Below are 12402 nucleotides of genomic sequence, written 5' to 3' on the forward strand. Positions count from 1 at the left end.
GATATTTAATTTAACAACCATTTTTAAAGACATTATTAATCCTGAAAGAAAAAATGTGTACACGTACGTTTTTATAAGTGTATAAGTTTGTATTTTCTGGTTTTTCATAGTTTCTACAATTGAACTTACCTGGTCCATCTTAAACCAGTATTTAGCTCAAGTTAGTCAGACTGAGGAAGTTAAAAGCCCACGTACAACAGGTACAATGTTATTTGTTCATGAGTTTTCTACACTTTAAGATACTAGAAGTGTAACAATACATCGATCAACATTAATAAAGTACATCGATAAATGATTCATGATTCAATTACCGTACATCAAGTCAAAATGAAAACATTGATCCAGCTGTCATCATCTGCCTGATGTGGATCAATATATCACATCATATCGATAGCAAACTTGTGAATTGAATCGAATCAAAATGCATAGTTGTAAACTAACTAAGTACAAATATTTTGTTACTGTACTTAAGTAGAAATTTTGGTATCTGTAATTTACTTGAGTAATAATTTTTAGAGTACTTTTTACTTTTACTCATATTTTTACACAATTATCTGTACTTTCTACTCACTACATTTTTTAAAACAGTAAGAAGTAGAAAGTCGTTACTCCTATTTTATTCCGGGTTGTTATTACTATTAAAAAATACTTTCCTGATAAATTGTGTCTCCTGGATAGAGTGAATTTAACTGTGGTTGGATCAGAAGTATACTGTAAATATATACCATTCTGACGCTGTATTAGGTTGTACACAGTCCATCCCAGCTGCACGCTGTTAGAAAAAATATTTTTGGAGAGTTAAATGTCATTTAAGAAAATTTTAACTGCTCATTTTTACTCAATACTTTTACTTTTAATACTTAAGTACAAAATAAATCAGATACTTCAAGGCTTTTACTCAAGTAATATTCTTAGAGGAGACTTTAACTTTTACCAAAGTATTTTTATGATAAGATACTTGTACTTTTACTCAAGTATCACTTTGAGGTACTTTATACAACACTGTCAAAATCGTATCATGACAGACTTTGTGATATCGAGAAGCATCTTATCGTCGTCCAGATTTACACCCCTTTAAGAGATCTGAACAAAGACTTCGACAAATAAAAGTCAGTTTAGGCAACAAATATAAATAAAATTAGACAAGTTTACAAGAAACATCTTAGTTGGTAAAACTTAATTCTTCTAAATTAATAAAAATATTTCTTCTTTCATTTCAGGAACCTAAAGCTGCTTCTTGTGGCTTTTATAAGTTGTACAAAATTATCATAACACTCAACAAAGTGCTTTTAGAAAAATGTGAGTTTATTTTTAAACATTATATTTCCATTAATACTGTTTCTTTTTTTATTTTGTCTGAACTGAGACGTGACGGGATCTAATAGAAGTGGTGTGCGCTGACGTGAGGACGATGTGTCGTCGTGGAGCCGCTCATTAGCCAGACCCAGCCTTCCACCTGGGGTTTATCCAGAACACGGGTCAGAGGGTCCGGGCTTTGTACAATAATTATCGACAAGCAGATGTTATAAAATCATTTATGATAATGCAATCATAATAAATGGGCTCTGTGCAGCCGGCCAGATGAGTTGAGCAAGAGGCGGAGGAAGTTTGGAGGGAAGAGGAAGAATGGAAATTTTACGCCAAGCTGCTTTGAGCGCATGAAAAACGTGCGGCGTGAACAGCACCTGCTTGTAGCACAAACACACAAACATCCAGACTGAGTGAGAATAAAGCTGCTTTGTTTGTGAGTTCATCAGAATCACAACAGGAGGAATAAATCAACCGTTTAATGGAAATATTTGGTCTAAATTTGGAAGTGTGTAGTTGTGCAAGCACCATTTATCCCGGTTTATTTGCGTGTTTTTAGGTATTTTCCTGCACGTCTTGTTGTTCTTCATCACACTGCTGCTTATTTAGGTGTAAAAATAACCTTCATCCCCGACATGAGGAGGCTCCTCACAAATAAAATATTAGGAACTAAAAAATGGGGGAGGAAAGCTAGGTGTCTTTACATATATTGTCATTTGCTATAAGACACCCTATCTGTCTCTCGAAATGTGTCAGGAATTACCACCAATTCCAAAAACATGCATTAGCCCCCACCTTAGGTGCAATAGTTCTTTTTACGGCGGGCAAATATCGCAGCGAAACACGGCTGAGCGAGGCAGCTAACCTGGCAGCTGGCGGAGAATAACCCTGCGCAGGAAGAAAGCAACCATGTTATCATGCACACACATGTGGTCTGGGTAAAGATTAAGCCGTATTCATCCCTGGCTGCTCCGCTCTCTCCTGCCTCAGTCCATCACAAGATATGGCAGCCGTTCAGCCAGGAAGCCAAGGAGAGGTGCCACGGATTTCACGGCGTTCCCAAATCAGGTCGTCTGGAGACTCGGGCGAGGTGCTCTGCAGCTCGCTTTGGCTTTCCCACACATCATAAAGCTCTGCACTGATGCTGGGGGTTTGGAATGTGGCTGCTGCGAACACAAGCTCCCCTTCACCCACTCCAACACACACACAGACACACACACTTCGCCTGAATACAATCCCCTGTTGTGTGCATGGAAATGGGAATCATCTGCTGATTCATGCTTTCTGAGGACTATTGTTTGACAGCATGTTAATATTTTCAGTGAGTTCTTTTTTGTTTCAGGGCAGTGGATTTACCGGAATGAGAGAAAAAAAAAGAGTTAAAGAATGAAAATGATCATTTAGCATGGAGAACTGAGGGATCATTGCATGTCCCTGCTGAGATGTACATTATCACTGAGGGGGGGCATCTGAGTGCTGTTGGCCTGGACTTGGGAGGGAGGCTTACACCCTGAGAGCTACTTAGGGGCCTCTCAGTGCTAAGCTGCTAATAATTCCTGCAGTTTCTTTAAAAAAGACAAAACACAAAAGGAAAACAAAGTGATGAATGCAGCCTGGATGCATGTATTTCAGCTCCTGTCTACAGAAAACCGGAGGCTTTCACCGGGTAGAGGGCAGCAAGGTTGTTCAAAAACGGTGATAATAAGAGAACACAAAGGGAAAATAACAATTAGGCACAATTAAAGCCTGGTCTAAACTACATTACATCTTTTTTTAAAGTGACATTAATGTTCATTCTCACAATTTTAACAAAAACACAGTAATACCTGTGCTGCACCTCTAGGTGGCAACAACTTAATTTTAACATGTCAAATCACAAATAAATAACATAATTGGCTTTGCTAAGAATATCTGAAGAAATGTTTTTAAAAATGTAAACAATTTCTTCTCAGTTATTAAATATCTTGGCATATTTATTAGCGACGTTAAAGAAAAGAGAGAGACTTCCTGTTTACACGCAAATAGGTGTTTTTGTTTACGATGGATCCGTACGCACACGAGATATGAAGGTTTTCAGAATCAAAGAGTTAGTGGTTTATTTACCAGAGGTAGGAAATTCAGTTCACTTTATGAAACCGGGTTAACCTGAATTGCCTTAAAAAAGAAATCCAAATAACCTAAGACGCTGTACCAGCTCTGTTTAGAAGAGTCTGCAGTGAGTTCATTTTACTCAAATCAGAGACCTGACTCATCTGAGTCCACAGTGGTTTCAGTGTGTCAGTTGTTTTATGGTGAGCCTGCAAACTTGCAGACTTAGTCTGCTAACTCACGTCTTGTAGTATCAGGGTTAGTTGAGACCTCAGACCTATGAGTCCTGAGTCCCGATCTATGCTGTAATGGGTAGTAACAGATGACATTGTAAACAGCTTTGAAAATCTACAAACATTTGCATTACCTTGGAAAACTTTTGCGATGCCTCGTAATATTGTTTTACGTTCCCAAAAATTTGTTTTGTTTGAATTGAATTAAATCAGACTTTTATTTTGAAATATCCGGTTACCTAAACAGGATGTGTCACCACAGGCTCAGGAAATTGGCGGTGATATTGCGTGGCTGCACAGAGTTAAAATATTACCATATTACATACAGGGGTTGGACAATGAAACTAAAACACATCATTTTAGTGTGGGAGGTTTCATGGCTAAATTGGACCAATGGAGGCCAGTCTTCATTAACTGCACATTGCACCAGTAAGAGCAGAGTGAAGGTTCAGTTAGCAGGTAAGAGCACAGTTTGGCTCAAAATATCACAATGCACACAACATTATGGGTGACATACCAGAGTTCAAAAGAGGACAAACTGTTGGTGCACGTCTTACTGGAGCATCTGTGACCAAGACAGCAAGTCTTTGTGATGTATCAAGAGCCACAGTATCCAGGGTAATATCAGCATACCACCAAGAAGGACCAACCACATCCAACAGGATTAACTGTGGACGCAAGAGGAAGCTGTCTGAAAGGGATGTTATGGTCTAAAACCAGGTGTTTCAGTTCCATTGTCTAACACCTGTACTTACATTTGTGGCTGTGTGATATATTCATTCTGAAGCTGAATTGAAGCAGTAGGCTAACTCGCTAATGGTGAGCATGTGATTTTGTTAATAAACCGACAGACAGTGATAAAATATTTTTGTGAGGAAATGCAAAAAGTATTTCTAGGTAACGTGATACTATTGCGTGGGATGCAAAAGGAAAAAAATCCCCTATGTCCACTTGCATGCTCCGTAAAAATCAACTGACATAGCTCAGAATTTTTATTAATCATGAACGTGTATGCTCTCGCCACCTAGTGGCACAAAATGACCACTACAACATTTTTGGAAGACTAATGTGGACAAAAACAATTAATTAAAAAAGGCAAAACTGTATATAAAATAGGCTGCAGTGCAGACAAGATTTAAGACTCTGAACAATTTTAATTGCCAATCTGCTAAATATTATAAAATACATTTTGTTTATTGCTGCAGTAGCAAAAGTACTGAAAAATATCCATCAAGCTTCACTAAATTTCCCAGATGTTTTAGGATTGCTCGTTTCATCTGACCAAATGTTGCACGACTCTTAAGTATAGAATGAAAAATATTCAGCTGCCAAATACTTATTTCATATTTTAAAAAAAGAACAGCAGCTGAACCAAAATCAAAGGTGAATTTACAAATTATTTAGCAGGAATTATTTTATTTAATGTGTGAGAAAAGAAAGGAAACGACGAACTGAGTGCTAGTAGCACGCAAAGTGACAACGGCAGCGTAATTGTTGCTGAAAATTTGATTATTTGCACCAGCTGTCAGGTGGTAAAATCATCTTTCTCTTTTGCCATAAAGGCGCGCTCCTCGCCGAAGGTGTTTGTATCAAAAACTGCAGACTGGTTTGCACTTTTGCTCAGCAAGCGTAGGTCGTTAAAGCAGAAGAAACACGTTAGGCTGCGTTTATACAACGCGGCGTCGAGGTAAAGTCTCACTGTGAGGTCTGAAACTTTTTAATGAAGGCGACGCTGCGTCTCCTCGAGAGCGCTCCGAAGAGAGGCCAGGTAATGACAAAGGCGTATCCAGGCAGAAACAATTAGCTCGCCCATCTGAGTATTCAAGGTGATGCCCAAGCCATTTGTGTTGGGCTTCCTACGTTCTCGCTTCAGCAAACACAGATGAAAGAGGGGAGGACCACAGAGCTGCGACAATCCAAAACCATTTCCCTGTCAGTGATTTTTTACTTTTTAAAAAGCCACTGATGCAGTGTATTAGTCATAATTTATGTTTATCATTGCTTGTACCCCGACTGACTTCAACAAACCGTTTAACGCTCCGGGTGTACGTGCATATGGCTGCTTTAATAGTTATTCTGCATGGAGGAGCACTTTAAAGACTCTAAATCACTTCTTTGTACAAACACTAATGAATTATGTCACCACAAGTGCAATTCAAAAGTGCAGGCGAACTGGGGGGGTAATCATGGGGAGTCTGGCAGATTTTAATTATCAGGAGTGGGCTCCTTCAAAGTGTAACAAAGAGGGTTCAGATAACGGAAAAAAGAACCTGATAACTTCGCTGACACGAGGAGTGTTTCCACCTGAAACTTTCAACTTTTAAATTACAGAAACAACTACATATTACATCTCATTTAAGGCCCCGTCAACACCACTCCAGATATTTTTAAAACACAAACTCTGCTGCCTTTGCACCTTCTGTCCACACACACACAGTTTCTGCTGAGATCGAATTTTGTTTTTTAAGCTCGAAAAACTTTTAAAGTTTTTAACGAGAGCGTCGCACTGATTCTAAACGCCTTGAAATGTTAACCCATCTGTCATTTTTTAGCATTAGATTCAGCATCTCCCAAAAAATATACATTTTTTTTCTTACAATATCTACTAACATTTTCTGGAGTTTGTGTTTGGAGCCAGAGGCAGATCTAAAAGCTCTTCTCATCACGCTGAGTATTTATGTCTGAATGTGCGAGCGGGACCATTATGAGTGTCCTGAAATCAGATTTATTCCTTAAAAATACCCTCATTCCAAATCATTAAAATATGGCAACAAGCTGTGTTTTTTCTTCTCACACGCACACACACACACGCACACAAAAATCTGAAATATGGCGTGTGAGAAATGTGCAAGGTGGCCATCTTGCAGAAGGTGTAGAGGTGGGATAAATTTAATTACAGCTTCAAATATTCATTTGGCAAATATATCAAGGTTGGAAACACAGGCCCCAGAAATGGCACGGCAGCCTGGCAGGCATTCACAACAGTGGATGGCAAATGACAGTAATCCATGAAAAGAGACCAGACATTCGCAGAATTTATAGAGAAGGACTCGCCGTTCCACATCTCTGATGTCTGTGGGATTTGCTCTTTGGCAGGATAAATGCAAACAAAAAATAATAATCCAAAGCTGGTTTTCCTTCCACTACTTTAGTGGCTAAATGTCCAAAATAATTTAGGTTTAAAAAAATAATTACCTGACTTTTAAAAATCAGAATTAGCTCGTCCTTAAAGGTACTCACTGTCATGAAGATTTATAAATATTTATACAAACTCATAAAGTGATGAGCATAAATATTATCTCACACTGATGGTTAATATGTCAGTAATGGGTTATTCTGTCTGATCAGCCCAAACATTTACTAAAACTCCAGCAAACTCAGCATCATTGGGATATTTACCCACCTTAACTTCAGTTCAGGAAGATTAAAATAAACCAGGGGTCTGCAACATTTACAATTAAAAGAGACGTTTATTCCCCTTGCTTCACTAATATAATGTGTCTGGAGCCACAAAACATACAAACAAAGAAATATTGATACTGAAATATCACAATATTTCATTTCCTGATACTGATTTACATTAAGACTTTATGTAAGGAAGTTGTATAAAGAAAGACAGTTCTCATTGTTGTTCAATGTTCTTCTGATTGCATAAAAATAAACTTAATTTAATTAGATTTTATACTGAGCTTTTTAAAACTAGACTCTTTTGTATATAAAACAATGGCGATTTATCGTCTTGCTTACAGTATCGCAATATATCGCGATATATCATATCGTGACCTGATTTGTATCGTATCCACAAATTCTTGCCAAAACACAGCCTTAACTACAACTATAGTGAATTTGAAAAAAAAAACATTACTTTTACACTTAGGATTAAAAAAAATCATATTCATGTAAACAAGAAAGAATATATATCCAATTGATAAAAACATTTTTTGAAATTTTCTCTGTTATCTAATGAATTCACCTTATGTCTTTTCAGGTAAAAACTATGATGGATTTGGGGGAAAATATATCTTAAGGCTGGAAGTTGCCTTATTAAAGTGGTCTTGTGTTAGTGGTTTCGAACAAATAAACATAAAAACTGCTAAAGCATCTTTTCTGTTGTGGGTTTTAAAAAAACAAACAAAAAAAATCTCATGTTTATTTTAGTCACAGCTTTAAAGAGAAGAGAGTTCTTTCACACCAGTTTGTCATTTTTGAGAAAAAAATTATTTATAACCTTGAAAAAATGTTTCGAAAACTGGCGCTCGTTTGGGCTAACAGTTTAGCTAGCTAGTTAGCTTAGCCTAGATGAAAACATTTTAGCTTGTTTCTCTTTAGTCTCTGCTCTGACTGATGTCACAGTCAGGTAATAACTACTGATAATGAGGACTATGTTCACACCTGACGCACAATTTAGTTCAGATTTACTTTTAAAACTAATTTAAATGTGATCTCCATCAAACTTGTTTTAATCTTCATGTTATTTTAGTGCCGTTTTGTACAGAACTTTAGGAAAGTAGAGTTCTTTGGAAATATTTTATTTAAATAAATTTGCCTTGCAGTTAAAACAACTTGAGCTCTGTATATTTGAACAGTTTTATGGAGCTTCATCCCTAATATTTACACTTTACATCATTGTTTTCTTGTTTTCTGTGTTGGGTGGCAGATTTACTAAGCTAAACATTTTCTGCACTGTCTGATTCTGTTATATTTATTTATTTAACTGGCCCAATGTGGGTCAATCCCTCCCAGCTTAATGTGGTTTTCTGTAAATCTGTTTTGTTTACACTGAGTGCGGACCCTCATTTCAAAACTGCAGCTTAATGTTTCTGCAAAAACTCCTGGAGTAAAACTCTTTCAAAGCGCTTCGTTTGATATAGTTCGGGGTAAAGCTTTGTAAAAAGCGTACGATGTTTCAGAGCAGAGCAGTTTTCGGTTGGAGCAGAAACGAGCGATGTTCTCTCTTTTGTTCTGAGGGCTCCGACGGTCACTCCACGCGCTGACAGTCGCAGGAAACGCGTCTCGCCTCTCTGATCTTGAACGCCTGCTATCTCGTCTCCAGCTGTGCAACACGCTGTAGCGGCAGCACCAGCGAGGCACCGAGCACAGGTGAAGGCACACCAGGGCACTTCCTCTTCCTGTGACAGCGAGCAAAGGCGGCCTACTTTGTCTCTGTTATCTCGCTTTTGGGCATGCGTAGGTTTGATTTAATCAGCAGCTCGGGGAGGTGGGGGGGGTTTAAAAAAAGCGGGGTGCCCCACCTTCCCATGGATTGGAGCTGGAGGAGAACACGGGGGTGGTAAGTGGTTCTCAGAAGAACACGCAGTCAGCAGCCACCCGTCTACCTCGTCACATTACATCGTCGCCCTCCTCACCCACCCATCCACAGGAAGCTCCTAACCCCCCCGACCCCTCCCTGGGGACAAACACAGTCAGGGTTCAGGTTTTGTTGAGGTCTAATTGAAAACGGGTGCAGACAGTTGAAGCCAAACATGGAAACTGTCGCTGACCTACATTGTGGAAGCCACAAGTCGTCTCCAGCGCTCAGCGTGCAACACGGAACCGTCATGTTAGCGTCTGCAGCCTGGAGCGACATCAGGTCAAACACACCCCAACCCAGGGACACATCATTCCTTTACCCTTTTTTATTATTTCGATCTGATTAAAGTTATTGTGCAAGGCTGCAGCGACACCTTTTTAAAAAACAAAGTCCTGGATCAGGCGATGTGAGAGTAATAACATCACCGCTGACATGTTTCCAACCAACGGCTAGTGGTGTGACTGAAGACGTTTCCTGTCAACGTTTCCTGTAAACGGAGGTTTATAAGTCTGCACCAACGAGCCGGATCTTCTCTGATTAGTCAGCTCCACTGGCCTGAGAAGCTACAGATTATCACCGTTTATCAGATTCGTTAATCTGAGTGTGAAACGGTTGTGAGGCCTTGGCTCTAAAACTTTTCTGATTCTCTTAATAAAACAATTCATCAACAAAATTTGTTGCATCAGACGTAAGATGTGTTTATGCATCCCTGAACGTACGGGAATTTTCATTAAATCTAAAAAATAAAAGCTTTTAGTTTGATTGCACCACAATCATTTCTGCTTGAATGTTGTCTACTGCAGGTAAGATACTGACTGTATTCATAATAACCTTGCTAAAACAAAAAAAAAAATCCCTCATAAAATCTGAACCTCGTGGAGGATGTTGTTCATCAGAACCAGTACCTCATTAGCAACAGGACATTTGGCTCTTTTGAGGGAACCAGATCTTGAGGACCCGTTCGGTTCGTAACAGCCAGTGGTCTTGAGTGGTTCCCAAAGGGGTCAGGACCCAACAACATCAAGGTGGGGTCCTGAAAAGATTTTCTGAATTAATTATATTAGAAAATGTTGTTTTTTTTGCCTTTGTTGTTACAAAAGAGTAAGGTTAGTGTACTAAAAATGGGCAAAAGTAGCATAATGAATATTATTAATATGCTCTTATTTTTATGATCCAACAACAGTTGGGGGCTCAGGTCTCTGCTGCTGGTATTTTCAGAGTCAAAGGCTGAAAAGTTTGGGAACCACTGGTCTGTATTACTGGATTGTGCGTCATGTGACCTGGGCTTGCGACACACAACCACATAATAAATGTACAAATGGCACAAATAATTTGATACAAACCACAGAAACTGAGAAGAGCAAAAGGAGATTCTATTTCACAGGTAAATAATACGCATATTTAACCAAAATTAACTATTTAAACTGTAAAACGCTGACATTCAAAAAGCTCAATGTTCATAATTACACTTTTTTAGAACTGATTTTCTGTTGCCAAACACATTATTTACTGATAATAAATTGGTAAAAGATGATCTTTTATAGTTTTGACCAGTTAAACTGCATATTTCTTGAATGATGATAGACTGTGTGACAGAGACAGTAATGTAATGATTGAGCATCATAAACATAAAAACAATACATTCACATTGTCAGAACAGTTAATTCAGTTCTTGTTTTTATAACAAAAATGTCTCTTTTTAAGATTTCCAGACAAAAAGAGGAAAAATAAATTGTACCAGCTGTGGGTCAGTGATAAAAATGAATTCATTAAACAATTAAATACTTTGTAGTGATTTTAAAATGATTGTAGGGTTCACAGAAGAACTTTTGTAAAGTTAATGTTTTTTTTAAAGTTGTATGATATAAAAATCAACAAACAGCATAAACATGTAAAGTTTTGTAATATTATAGCATTTTTTTATTGAAGAAGACATTTTATGTTAGACGTTGATGGTTATAAATGCATATAGACATATGAATTTAAATTAAATATGTCCTTGAAAAATTTATTTTACTCATTTTAAACTACTTTTTAAAGCCACTGTCAGTAATTTAAATTAGTTATATTTATTCAACTTCCTCAACTTTATTTTGAACCATAGTTTATAAAAAATCCAGCAAGAAATACAACTTTTTAAACGAGTTTTTTTTCGGACAAAGTCTCACAATCCATGAACATGCACTGATTTTGTTGACACTCTTCAATGCATAATGTGCACACGTCAGTGTAGCTACAATGTAAACCCTAATAAGTTCACAGAACTCAAAATTAATTTAGTAACAAATTACACAAAAATATTTTACTGATGTTTTTAAATGTTTTCAGTTTAAATAAAATAAAAATTACATGTGCATTTGCCTTAAATTATCTCAATGTTATCTTATAAATATTGATTTTTCTCAACTTATGATTAGGGAGTACTTCACTTAAATTTTTCAATATTTTCAACTCATAACAGTGCACATGCGTCAAGCACAATATTGTAGCATGACACCTCACAGCTACAGAGAAAGTGTGGCTCATGTTGCAGTTCAAGACTTCACCACCAGGTGGCGGTTTTGAAGAACCTTTATTGGATTCTTCCTCATGAACAACACGGGCAAAGTGAAACTCACAGGTCTTATTAATGACTAGGCCTACCAAATAATGAACACACAAATTAGCGGAACACAACAGACTAATTGCTGAAAGAACAATGTTAACCAATTCCCTAAAATGATTTAACAACAACATGAATCCTACCCACAATCCTCCACTGCAGTCACATGACAAACAGCCAAACACAGCAGAATGTGTGTGCAGAAATCATCTGGCTCTGAGTGAAAACGTCTTGAAACAGGAGACGTTAGCAGCCCTCAGCCCTCCCTGAGAGGAGGAACAGGAGCTGCTGGGACGGGTGGAGCGTGAATCAGGGATGGATGGAGGGATGGAGAGATGGATGTGGGAGGAGGAAAAAGAAAGGGGGGGGGGCAGATAAAGCCTGATCTGTGCCACAGGGCATTTATGGCTGTTGGGAAGGCGGTGGGGGGAAACGGGTGGGAGGAGGCATTGTGTGCTCTGTCCGTGCGTTTATAGGATTGAGCTCAAGTTTCCTTTGTGTTTCCATTTTGTTGAGGGATTATGTTCTTTGAGAGAGTTTGTGCACGCAGGCAGACACAGAGTGGAGGCGGAGGCAGCGGTGGAGGGGTGGGGAGGGGAGGGGAAGGAGGATGTCTTTGTTCAGAGCATTGATCATAACAAGACAGATAGCAGAGGCTGTGTGTGCGTTTGTGTGTGCGTTTAGGTGTGTATTCTGCATGTCGCAGGGAGAAAAGCAGGATGTCAGAACGTGTAAACCAGCCCTGTAACAATTTAAAATCAATTTGCCTCCCAAGAAGGAGCTGCTCATCCAGACGTTTTCCCTCCCTTCCAGCGTTTTCCAGGACTTCGCTCCGTTCTCATTAGAGATCAATTACATAA

This window comes from Austrofundulus limnaeus, unplaced genomic scaffold, assembly GCF_001266775.1.
Source record: "Austrofundulus limnaeus strain Quisiro unplaced genomic scaffold, Austrofundulus_limnaeus-1.0 Scaffold144, whole genome shotgun sequence".
NCBI lineage: Eukaryota > Metazoa > Chordata > Actinopteri > Cyprinodontiformes > Rivulidae > Austrofundulus > Austrofundulus limnaeus.